Source organism: Onychomys torridus, chromosome 2, assembly GCF_903995425.1.
Source record: "Onychomys torridus chromosome 2, mOncTor1.1, whole genome shotgun sequence".
Classification (NCBI taxonomy): domain Eukaryota; kingdom Metazoa; phylum Chordata; class Mammalia; order Rodentia; family Cricetidae; genus Onychomys; species Onychomys torridus.
The window spans coordinates 113002022-113014054 of NC_050444.1; the positions used below are offsets into that span (position 1 = coordinate 113002022).

The 12033-nt window shown below is 39.1% G+C and overlaps 1 pseudogene; it reads right to left on the reverse strand.

Annotated features, from left to right (window-relative positions):
• The window catches only part of LOC118577929, a 49585-nt pseudogene that overhangs the window by 6829 nt on the left and 30723 nt on the right, over positions 1-12033 (reverse strand).

Below are 12033 nucleotides of genomic sequence, written 5' to 3' on the forward strand. Positions count from 1 at the left end.
TAGCTGTTCAATCTTTGCCCTGGAAGTATTACACCCATTGAGGCTTTTAGTAACTGTCACACCTACAAGGCAGGGCCAAGACAGGAGCTTTTAAGACCCGTGATACTGATGTGCTGGCTCTCTTGGTTCCTGGATCTTGGATGCTGGAGATAGAACAAGCAGAGTTCTCCAGAGAACACCGCTGGACTGCACTACACTTCCTGGACCCTGTAACCTATCCCTTTACTTGTAAGTTACCCACAAAATAAACCTCCCTTTTAACTACGTGGAGTTGTCTTAATAATTCCACCAATACCCATCAGTGAGCTGATTCATTCTATCAATCTCTTTTGATTTTGTAATGTCAATTACTATTTCTCACTGCCACCTAAGTGCTCTCTTTGATCCATATCTCCTCCACCACCATTGACAATGCCAACTATGCTGTAATTGCAACTTAACCACACCATACTCTCACCTTTCCTCCTTTAATTACTACTTTGCAGTATGTTTCCATCAGTCTAAGTATTAAGAAGTATTATCTAATTCTCTAGGATGAGTTTGCCTCACTGCCTTTTCTGTCACGGGCTGGTATTTATTTTCTCAAATATGACAGTTTTCCATTTCTTCTAATTCCTGTAATCATTTTGTCATGAGCAATTGTCCTCCTCAAATCTTGTCTAAGTGAAGTCATACACTCTTTATATTCACAGCACTAGTGTCTTTTTCTTTGTTGCCTCCCATACTCTGCTTCTCGCTCTAGCCTATCTACCCATAGAAAGAATCCAGAGGTTTCCCCTGTGCATTCTCATTATTTATAAACTGGCACTGACATGCTTATTTTGTTCTGGATGTTTTAAGGACAGAAAAATTTTCAGCTGTGTAAACAATGAAATGTATAACTGCTATGTGGAATGGGAAGCTCTGCATGTTTGACCTCTTTTCCTGTGAGGACTGCACATGACCTGTTCTGGGCTTCCACTGCATTGTACAGCTATAGAAATTAATGCTATGAGACATTAACAATTTTCTTAGAGTCACACAGTAGGCAGAGATGCAGCTATTTCTGGAACTAGATCCCTGTAAAGTCAAAGCCACTGCCTCCCTTTGGTATTATCCAGTTAGATCATCAGTGTCTAGATCTTCTGTTAGAGTTGACCTTGTCAATCATTTTTTGAAGACTTGTGATGAAAAGGCCTGTGTCTGGGGTCTGGGGTTAAATGAATGGATTGTATCTGTGTTTCTAGAGTGGACTGCTCTTTTCCCAGCTCTGAAGACTTTCCTGGAGAACAACATGTTCTGAGTATCTAATACAAAGTATTACAGATCCACAGAGGCTACCTCTGGTATTTAATCCTGATTCTGGACTCTTGTATTTGATAATTGTCAAGACAATTACAAAAGATCACCACTGATAATAACTGTGAGGACATTTCTAGAGATCATTAACTAATGACAGTAGACTTTCCTTGGCTATGTGGCACCATAGTCTATGTTGAAGAACTAGATGGAATAAAACAGGTGGAGAATTAACCTTTTTCAGGCTGTCTTTCTTTTCCTGGTCATCATCATGAGGACTAATTTACTGAGACACCTTCTTGCTGGATGCTGAACTGAAGCCTCAGAAAATTATTTTCTCAATGCCAAGAAATGTCTAGTCTTTGTTCAGTATACAGTAAACAGAAAGAATAGAAAGGATTGTGCCTTGAACAGAAGGAGTGTAAATTGCCCAGGAGTACACTCTGTAGAAATTCTGAGTAGATCCTAAGCTGGGTTGTGCATTTCCTCTGTGATCAGAGGAATCCATGAGAAAAAGTATAAGAGAGATCTTTTGATGTCTAATGATGCAAGTCCTTGGCAGTATAAATAACCAGAATAGTTCTGGATCCCAAATCTTATAAAGCTGTAATTTGTAGTGGAGATATCTTAGGTAAACTTAATTCCTGGAGTCTCAACATTCTAATTTATAAGTGAGGATCAATTGTTCTGAAAAGGGAATTAAGGCATTTTGACATCATAAGCATCCTCAGCACATGATTGCTTGGCAACCACATGCTTTTATCTCTTCCTTCCTTATAATTAATGTTTCACTTTGGACTGGTTTACTTTGTGAGAAAGTTCTCAACTATGGATAATAAACAAGAGCTGGAAATCATCTATGAGAGCAGATATGGCAAAGTACTACTGACTCCTGTGAGGCTACATTAACATCAGAAGATGCTAGGATGGCTTTCAAATAATAAAGCTTTTACTTTGTTTGCTGAAATCAAAGCAGATTCCACCAAGGAATCATTTTTTTTTCTCTACTCTCCTCTATACTCATAAATATCACTTAGACACATTGCAGGAAAGCTCTTTTTTCTGGGAGCAGTATCTCTCTCTCTCTCTCTCTCTCTCTCTCTCTCTCTCTCTCTCTCAATTTAAATGATTTCTTTGGGCAGAAATACATGTTACTTTTTATGTTTAGATTCCTCAGATGATGCCAAGGATGGACTGGACCATTGGAATCTGAGAGTGCAAAGTCACCTTGGGTAGATGGAATGCAGCAAGGGTGCAATCTGCTGTTACTTCCCTGGGAACACTCAACGGGATGATGTTGTCCATCCTCTGCACCTCGTGGATGACAGGATTGGTGTAGCGCATGGACTCTCAGTCAGCTGTGCTTGGCTGCCTTCCATGGCCAATCACTCTGTCAGTCTCAGCCTGTACTTTTTCTGCCAGAAAACAGGGGCTATGTTAGTTTAAAAGTTTAGTGTCTTTTCTGAAGACAGAGAAGTTATCTCCAAGAAGTTATTCTCTTACATTTCATCCAGTGTTCTTTTTATAAAGGAACACCATGTTCCTCAACTCTTCAAAGGACTGCTTTGAAAACCTGCCAATTGTAATTTTCCTTGTTCTTACAAAATAACATAGCTTTCCACCTACCCTGAACCAATTAGCTGTGATCAGCATGGTTAATCGCATAGTACTACCAAGTTGAGTTACCCCTTAATGTCTCCCTCTATCAATGTCTCTTTCATTGCTCTCCTAATCCATCCATCCTCCAGCTCTACCATCCCATTCCCTCATGTTCTCATCCCCCATCCCCTACTATTTATTGCCCCCCACCATGTTATCTCCAGTTTACTCATCTGGATCTCCTCTATTTCCCCTTCCCAAAGTGATCCGTACATCTCTCTTAGGGTCCTACTTGTTTTCCTAGCTTCTCTGGAGCTGTGGAACTGGCAGTGTGATCAGGATCTATCCCTGGTACATGAGTCGGCTTTCTGGATCCCATTATCTATGGTCAATGGTTGGACACTTTGCTCACCACTGAAAATGTGAGGAGTGGCTTGGTCTTTCCTTAACTAAATGTACCAGTCTTAACTGTTCCCCCATGGGAAAACTTACCCTGTTGGGGGAGGAGATAAGGGGTGGGGGGAAGCATGAGGGTCAGGTGTAGGGATGAGAGAGGGATCTGAATAAAAGAAGAGAGAGAAAAAACCAAAGAATCCAAAAGTTTAGTTTTCTGAGTTTGGCAGCCTGGGAAACTTACAATCAAGGCATCAGGAGATTTCAATGATTAATCTTGTCTCATGGTTGGCAAAGCTTTACTGTTTTCTAGTGTCATAAGGGGAAGGAATCCATTATGGTTTCTGCTTCTAAAAATAAAAATGTAAAAACTTCTAGTTTTCTATTAGTCCAAGAGTAAAGTCCATAAGGTAGCTTGTAGGAGTCAATTCTCTTCTTGTGCCCTCTGGATGCTGACATTGAACTCAGGTGGTCAGGTTGGCAGGAAGTCCTTTTACCAGTGAACCATCTCACTGGCTTGTCCTGTATCTCCTAATACCACTCAATTGGTAATTATATTTCAAGAAATGAGTTTATAAGGGGGACACAGCTTTTCAAACTACTGAGTATCTGTTGGCTGTGATTTCTTAAGGAGGTGTCTCAGAGTAGAAGGCCAAGGCAAGCTGTTGGTGACCATTATTAGCTGCTGAAGCCACTTTTATTCTTTCAGGATCAGTTCCCTCATCTAACTATGAAGAATAAACAGGCCTTGTTTTGAGCAATTGAAACTGCTCACTGTCCCTCATGTATTTTACCCATTTTTTTATTAATAAAGATTCCACTGATGCCTAGCTAAAAACTTAAAATCTTAATTTCCTAGATTCCTTTGTAGTAAATGTGAGCATCTGACTGTGTTCTGGCCAGGAAAATGCAGATAGATATGAAACTTTATCCTGGGACAAGGTCTAAAAGGATGGCTCCCTGCTTCTTTCCCCACTTCCTTTCCTGTGGATACAAAAGCTGTCCTCATGGGAGCCACTTTGGAAAGTGTTGATCCTCTTTCCCAGTTTTACTCTGCCACAAGTTAAAGGAGTTGGAATAATAAGCCCATTATAGGTGTAGTTTAAACATTTCTTCTGTGAGAGAAATAAATGTATATCAGTGTACTACAGTCCATAAATACTAAAATGGGCATATGCATATAACAAAAATTATCATGATAGCCTTACTTTGTTTTTGTGGTAGAGTATTCCCTTATAGCCAGATAACCTCAGGTTTCTATTACTCTTGCTTTGTACTCTCAAGTATTTGGATTAATTATGTGTTCCACTAATTATGGACCTTCATAGTAATTTTTAAGTGTATAAACCAATAACTATACCACAGACACAATTGAAATTTTTGTGCCAAAGAAATTACTTCATTACTTTTAATCACAGCCTCAGGCAAGTTCTTACAGCAAGAGCAAAGGCCACTGGATTCTTGGTCAAAGTATCACATAGTGGCCAACAACTCAGTTGAAAATCAAAACCTCACTTACTTCTGAAGCCTTATGATGTAGGCCTATAGAATAATATTAACATATGATTGTCTATATAATTGTCAAGGAATTTTCATCTGAAAATGAAACTTAATGTTTATAAATGCACTCAAGTTCCCTTCCCTCATTCAACTTTTGGTGTGTAAGAAATTTATTATTCCAGATAAATCATTTGCATTGGGTAGGACAGTTTCTGTAATTTTGCAATTGAAATTTAGTGTCTTGTTTTAAAAGCTCATTTATGCTCGAGTAGTTATCTCTAGCTCATGTATGCCATGCTTTATCTATTCACGGTTCATCAATTCTCTGGTTGGTCCTACATCTTAACTCCTGTGAATATTGCAATAGAACACTAGTGCAATATCTGTCATGTAAATCTAATGATATTCTGGAGCCTCTGCTACAGAAGTCAAGTCTGATCCTCAAAAGCACTCAAACTTTTTTAAAACTTATAGTCAGGTGTACATGCATTTTAAATTGCAACCCAAGATGTATGTTGTAGAATTTTGAATAAAAGTCTTTCCCATAGGCTCAGATAGCTGAAGACTTGGTGGAAGTCCTTGGCACTGTCTGTGGAGGTTATGGAACCTTTAGGAGATATAGCCTTGCTGGAAGAAGTATACCACTTGCATAAGCTTTGAAAGTTTATAGTCTTGCCACATTTCCAGTTTTCTCTCTGCTTCTTGTGTGCACATCTGTTGAGATGTGAATTTTTAGTTTTCTCTTCTTGCCATCTCCATTAATGGAGTCTCTTCTTGGAACTACAAAACAAAACAAAACAAACTCTTCCTTCACTAAATTGCTTTTGGTCATGGAATTTTATCTAGTCATAGAAGAATAACTAATACAGAGTTGATATAAAGAAATGGGGTTACTACTATAAAGATACTTAACATGTTAGGCTTTATAATATTTATTTTAGAGAAATGATAAAGACTTCACAACATTGGAATAGAGAAGTGATTCACTGCTATAAGCAGAGATTAATGGGTCATTCTAGTATGAGACTGAAAGACAGTAGTGTAGGCCTGGATTATGAGGTTTCAGAAGGAAGTAAGATCTTGATTTGCAACTGAGTTACAAATCACTCATGTGATAAATTGACCAAGAATCTGATCACCTCTTCTGCTCTTGCCCTAAGAACTTGCCTGAGGCTATGATAAAAAGTAATGGAGTAATTTCTTTTTTTAATTAAGAAAAATTTTTATTCATTTTACATACCAAAGATCCCCTTCTTCCCTCCTCCTGCCCCTCCAGCTTCCTCCTCCCAACACATCCCACTTCCTTCCTAGAAGAAAATAAAGCCTTCCATGGGAAGGTACATTTAGTAGAGGCAGGTCAAAGCCACTCCCTTTGCTTCATGGCAGTGCAAAGTGTCCCATCACAGGTAGTGGGCTCCAAAAATCCTGTTCATGCACCAGAGATGGATTCTGTTCCTACTCCAGGGGGCCCCTTAAGAAGATCAAACTATACAACTGTCCTGATATGCAGAGGGTCTAGTCCAGTCCCATGGAGTATCCACAGGTGTTAGTCAAAATTTCATAAGTTTCCACTAGCTTGGTTTGATTGTCACTGTATGTTTCCTCATTGTGATGTGGATGATCATGCTCAAAGAATCTTTCTTCTCTCTCTGCCACTGGACTCCTGGAGCTTGGCCTGTTGTTTGGTTGTAGATCTCTGCCTCAGCTTCCATTGGTTGCTGGAGAAAGGCTCTATGATTACAGTTACAGTATTCACCAATGTGATTACTGGTATAACCCTGTTCAGGCACCCTTTCAACTGTTGCTCTTAGTCTAAGCTAGGATCATCCTTGGGGATTCCTGGGAACTTCCCTAGCACCAAGTTTCTCCTTATCCCCATGTTGTCTCTCCCTATCATGGTATCTTTTTCATTGCTCTCCCAATTAGAGTAATATTTTTTGGCATAAAAATTTCAATTGAGTTTGTGGTATGATTATCACTCTATTTTTGGGTCTATGCTATGATTAAAAAGAGCAAGTTGTGCAGAATGAAGTTAAAAATATACAGATTGGAAAGAAAAGGAGTACTAAAATCTTAATAGTGACCACCCAAACCTTTGGTGGACAACAGGCTCTCATTGTTAAAGAAATTACTGCCATTAAGGAGAGACCTATTGCTGTTCACCAAAAACAAAGGGGGAATTTCCCTGAAAGTAAGACTTTAGATAAGCTTCTACAGAAAGAAAAGTCACAAGGAGTCAAGTCTCCTGCTTCTGGAAAACAAAAGCTAATGCAAATGTGATCCAAAAAGCCAAAGGTCCATCAAAACCTGGCAGCTGTATTTGTCAGTTCATCATCATGCTTTGGAGTTATGGCAGATACAAGAATAAAGAACTTGATAATTCTTTTCATGGCATTTCAGACAGTTACTGAGGAAAGGTAACAACTAACAGTAGAGTCCTCATTAGAAGGCCATGAAAGGCCATTGCATGAAATTTTGGATGTGAAGTCTGGGATATAGTAGAACTCACAAGGTGTTTGAGATGCCAGACCCATGAGACACCAGCAAAGGAGGCCTTGTACAGGGAGTGTAACCAGCCATAGAGAGAGAATTATGATGCAGACAGACACCCTTTTGGCTCTCATGTTAGGAGCCATCTTAGTGCCATGCAACTAAATTTCCAGATATTAGCCATGGACTTACAGAATTTTGTATTTGCCCTGTTGGGTTTCACTCTTGCTTTGTTTCAGTATTTCCTCACTGTATCTCCATTCTTTCCTTCATGAATGGAAATGTATATTCTCTGCCACTGTATGCTGGAACTATATAAATCTGTGTTTTGGTTTTACAGTAGGTTACAGATAAGAGATTGCCTTGAGTATTAGAAGAGGCTTTGGACTTTTGAACAGTATTGAGACTGTTAAAGACTATGGGGACTTTTAATGTTAGACTAAATAAATTTTGCATCGTAACATAGCCATGAGGCTATAGGGACTAAAGACCAAATGGAGAGAAGTAAATGAGAAATGTACTTTATAGGCTGTAGAATTTAAACACTTAGTCCTGGGTGGTGGGGGTATTTGAGAAGCCAGGGTATCTTTAGGAAATAGAGTCTTACTGGAGGAAGTATGTTACTAGGGATGGACTTTCAGGGTTTCTACCCTTGCCCTACTTCCAGTTTTGTTTTGCTTTGTGTTTGCAGTTTAGATGTGATTTCTCAGCTTCCTGCTCCTGCTTCTCACTGCCATTCTTCATGTGTAGTTATAGACTCTGTCAGCCAAAAAACCCTCTCCTATACATAAGTTAGCTTTAGTATAGTACTTTATCATAGCAGTAGAAATTTGGGTAACATATATAAAAGTAAATATAGAAACTAATATATAGAATTTGCATCAAGAAAGAAAAGAGGTTGGTTGTGAAAGAAGCTCATTCATTAAATTGATAGTAATGCAAACACAGGTCCTGAGTTTGAACCCTAGAATTTATGTAAAAATTTCTGATATGGTTGCATGCACTCACATTCTAGTGTGTGGAGTCTCAGAGACAGGCAGATTCCTATGCCTTACTGACCAGACAGTCTAGTTTGGTGAGTTCCAGGTCAGTGAAAAACCCTGTCTCAATAATTGGATGGAGCCTGAGAAATGACCAATTTATTTTTACTATGTGGGACACATAGTGATCACTATTCTTAGTTTCATCTTGGGGCAAAATAGTTGACTTGATTGTGCTACAGTGACTTTATGTTTCATTCATATATTCTTACAACAATTAAAAGAATGTCCTGTTACATGAAAATTCTTAATCACAATTGCTAAACCAATTCTTCTATAATCTGGAGGAATAAAAATGATGGGATGGTCCAATATTTCTGAAGGGGTAAAAATATCTATGGGGTCATAAACAATGTGTAAATCCCAATGATGGAGCATCTTGTGGCATTTCTCAAGAGAACCCATGGAAGAAATTTGCCCAGACAGCCAATTATTAGCAGAATATAAAACATCTTAATGTGTAATATCTGAGAAGATTCTTCTGAAAGCTCAAGATATTGGGATAGTACATGCTTGGTAGAGGGAAATCCCAATACCATACTTACAGGCAAGAATAAGGAAAATGCCAGTGGAGAAAATGAAATGTAGGGAGGCACCATGCAGAGTGTGTGTGATAGAGTCTGGACAGACAGAAGTGACATCAACAGGATGCCAGGTATCTGACTAAGGAATCTGGATGGTGTCCAGGGAAAATAGGAAGGCACTGCTGGAAAGGAAGGAGGGAATGAGTAGACTTAGATGCAACAGTGTCACTCACTGATGGAACCTATCACAGTGACAGCTGAATTCTCTATATCTCCCCAAAACTGAAGATTCTTCAAAGCACAGGCTATATATAAAATCTGCACCAATGACTTATTTCAATTCTCATAATACATGTGAAGGCCATGCTCTTTCCCCAATACATCCACAGTTTGCCTCGTAAGTGTTCTGTTTTCCAATCTGTCATTCAAGCTCCCAGCCCCAGCTAAGCAACAACTTTCAGAAGCACCATTCTTCCTTGTCCAGGTGCATTCAGCATTTGTTCACCTTGCACTTCTTGGTGTACAGACATGTAGAGCAGAGCCCAGCGCAGTGTCGCAGCCGTTGTCTCTGTTCCAGCAAAGAAGAGGTCCAGAGTGCTGCAGATGAGGTTTTCTTCATTGAAGCTTGTAGTCGTCTTGTCTGGGTGCTAGAAAAGACAGTGCGTATTGTTTTAGTTAGAGGATATGCTTATTTATTTATTCTCTTCTCACACATTCCATCATGACTCCAGTTTCCTTCCCTCCCCCCCACCTTCTTCCAGATATCTCCCACTCTTCTCTTACCAAGATCCACTTCTTGGTTTCCCTTCAGAAAAGAGCTGGCCTCCCAGGGCTACGACCTGAACATGGCTGAACAAGTTACAAAAAGACTAGGTACAAACCCTCATGTCAAGGCTGAACAAGGCAGCCCAGTAGGAGGAAAAGGGTATGCAGACAGATCAGTCAAAAGAGTCAAAGACACCTATATTCTTCCTGTTAAATATAACCATTATGTTATATATATATTTCAAAATAGACTAGTTGTCCCTGCTAATGAATCACAGGAGAATAGATTTCCAAGTGTCTGGTTGTTGAACCAAGTTCAGGCATAAATCAACTGTAGTGCCATTTTTTTTCACTTGCAAAAATCTGGCTGATAGCATTATAGACATAACTCCTTGCACACATTCTCTCAGCAATTGACTCTCTGCATGAACTCCTAAATCTCAGCTTTATGATACAAGATTCTAGGTTCTGCCAACTAACTGTTTATGTTTAGGCCCTGGGACACTTCTAAGGTTGTTGTCCCTCAAAGTGTGGAGCACTCAAGTATTATGTGTCTCCAGCTTGCTCACCAGGGAGCTTGCTTCACAGCCAAGCCTTGCCATGGTTATAGTCAGTATAACATTCCAAGTCAGTGAGAAATCACAGGATTTCACATGTGTTATCAGAAAGGCTCTTCTTCTTTTTTGTTTTTAACTCAAGAAATGTAATGTGACCCTCAATATGTAACTCATATATTGTCTAGAGTTTTCAGTTGAAGAGAGATGTAGCTGTGTGATAACAAATATTTTCAAAGAGAGATCTTTCAAGATGAAGTTAAAAAAAAGTAAGTTACCATCAGGATGTGTGTGTTCCTTTCTTAATACCACTCAGATAGAAAAGTTTAGCTCTCACTCACATCATGAATTTTTTTCTGCATATCCTGGGTGAAGTCTTAGAGTTGGATCTCTAAAGACTGCAATAAACAGTATAATTAGTATTATGATATGAATCTGATACATCCCCTAAAGGCTCGGCTCATGTTTTTAATGCTTTGTTCCTACTTCCTGGTACTAATTTGAAAGTTCAGGAGAATTAGGAGGTAGAGCCCTCTGGACAGTCCATCCTCAGGAAGGTACTCAAAGTTATACCAAGGCCCTGGACTCTGCCTTTGTTTCTACTTCCCAGTACATAATGGTGTGCAGGCTCCAGCACACCCCTCTGCCACCATGAGCTAAGCTGCTTTGCCATTCTTTCTCTGCCATAATGGATTAAAAACTCCTGATATTGTGAACCAAAATAAATATTCAATCTCTTAAATTGTTTCTGCAGAATATAGCCACAAAGATGCGGTGGTAACACCTACATGCAACAGGCTGCTTTCTGGACTTTTTGTGGTTGGAGAGTCTTGATACAGATTTAGTGGAAGGCAGTAGCCCCACTCAGGCCTTGAAGTTAAAGTCTAGCATTCAATTAAACTGCCTCTGTCCTGCAGTGGGAACTGAGATGGGGAGTGTGACTGGCCTTAGACTAACTCATCAAATACTAGAACTCTGAAATTTAGTTGCTACTTTTTCTTTGTGCATAGTTACCTCACCTGAGGGTAGGAACAAGGAGGGGCATTCAGTGTCAGTGCCTGCCGTTTTCAGGATATCATGCCAAACAGCAGTGGACCCTTCACTTTTAATGATATTCCTGGTGTAATGCTATTATGGATTTCTAAAATACATTTATAGTTTATAGTTGTACTGTGTGTTAATCATTGACCTACAAAAATGGCCAGATCTTCTTTTCATAACCTGTGCATGTTACTTAATAAGCTAAATTAAATATGTGATTAATTAGACAGAGGAATATTAGCCTGGATTATCCTTATTAGAGGGGGCTTGAGCACAAGAACCAGAGAGAGAAGATGTAAAAATGGATAGAGACGATGAGAGAGGAAAGATGCTAAAAGCTTCATACTGAAGATGAATGAAAGAGTCATACATAGCAAAAGATATCAGTGCCCTCTGAGAACCTGGAACATTGTGGTGATGGGATTTCTACATCCTCAAAAGAACTCAGTTGACAAGTAATAATAGGAATTCATCTAGTACAGAATCAGTGCAATGTTATACCCTTAGACCTATGGCAATGTGATGCAGGATCAATTGGAAACCACTAAAACATTATATTTTTCTTCTAAGAAGACCCAGGCAGTATCTTCCTCACCTTTGCCATTTCTGTGAAGAAAGCATCAATGAAATCTCTTGGCTCAACAGGATTCCAATCTTTCTGGTGACTGTCTATCATATGGGAAACAAACAATTTCAGTTTTTCCCAGTTTTTGAAAACTGTTTGATGTGATCCAGGAAGATATTACATTATGGATGGAAAGACATTGTAGAGCTTATAAAGAAAAAAAGAAAATCTTGTAGATACAATGAAGTAACATTTCTACATTTCTAAACAATCTTGTCCTTCCC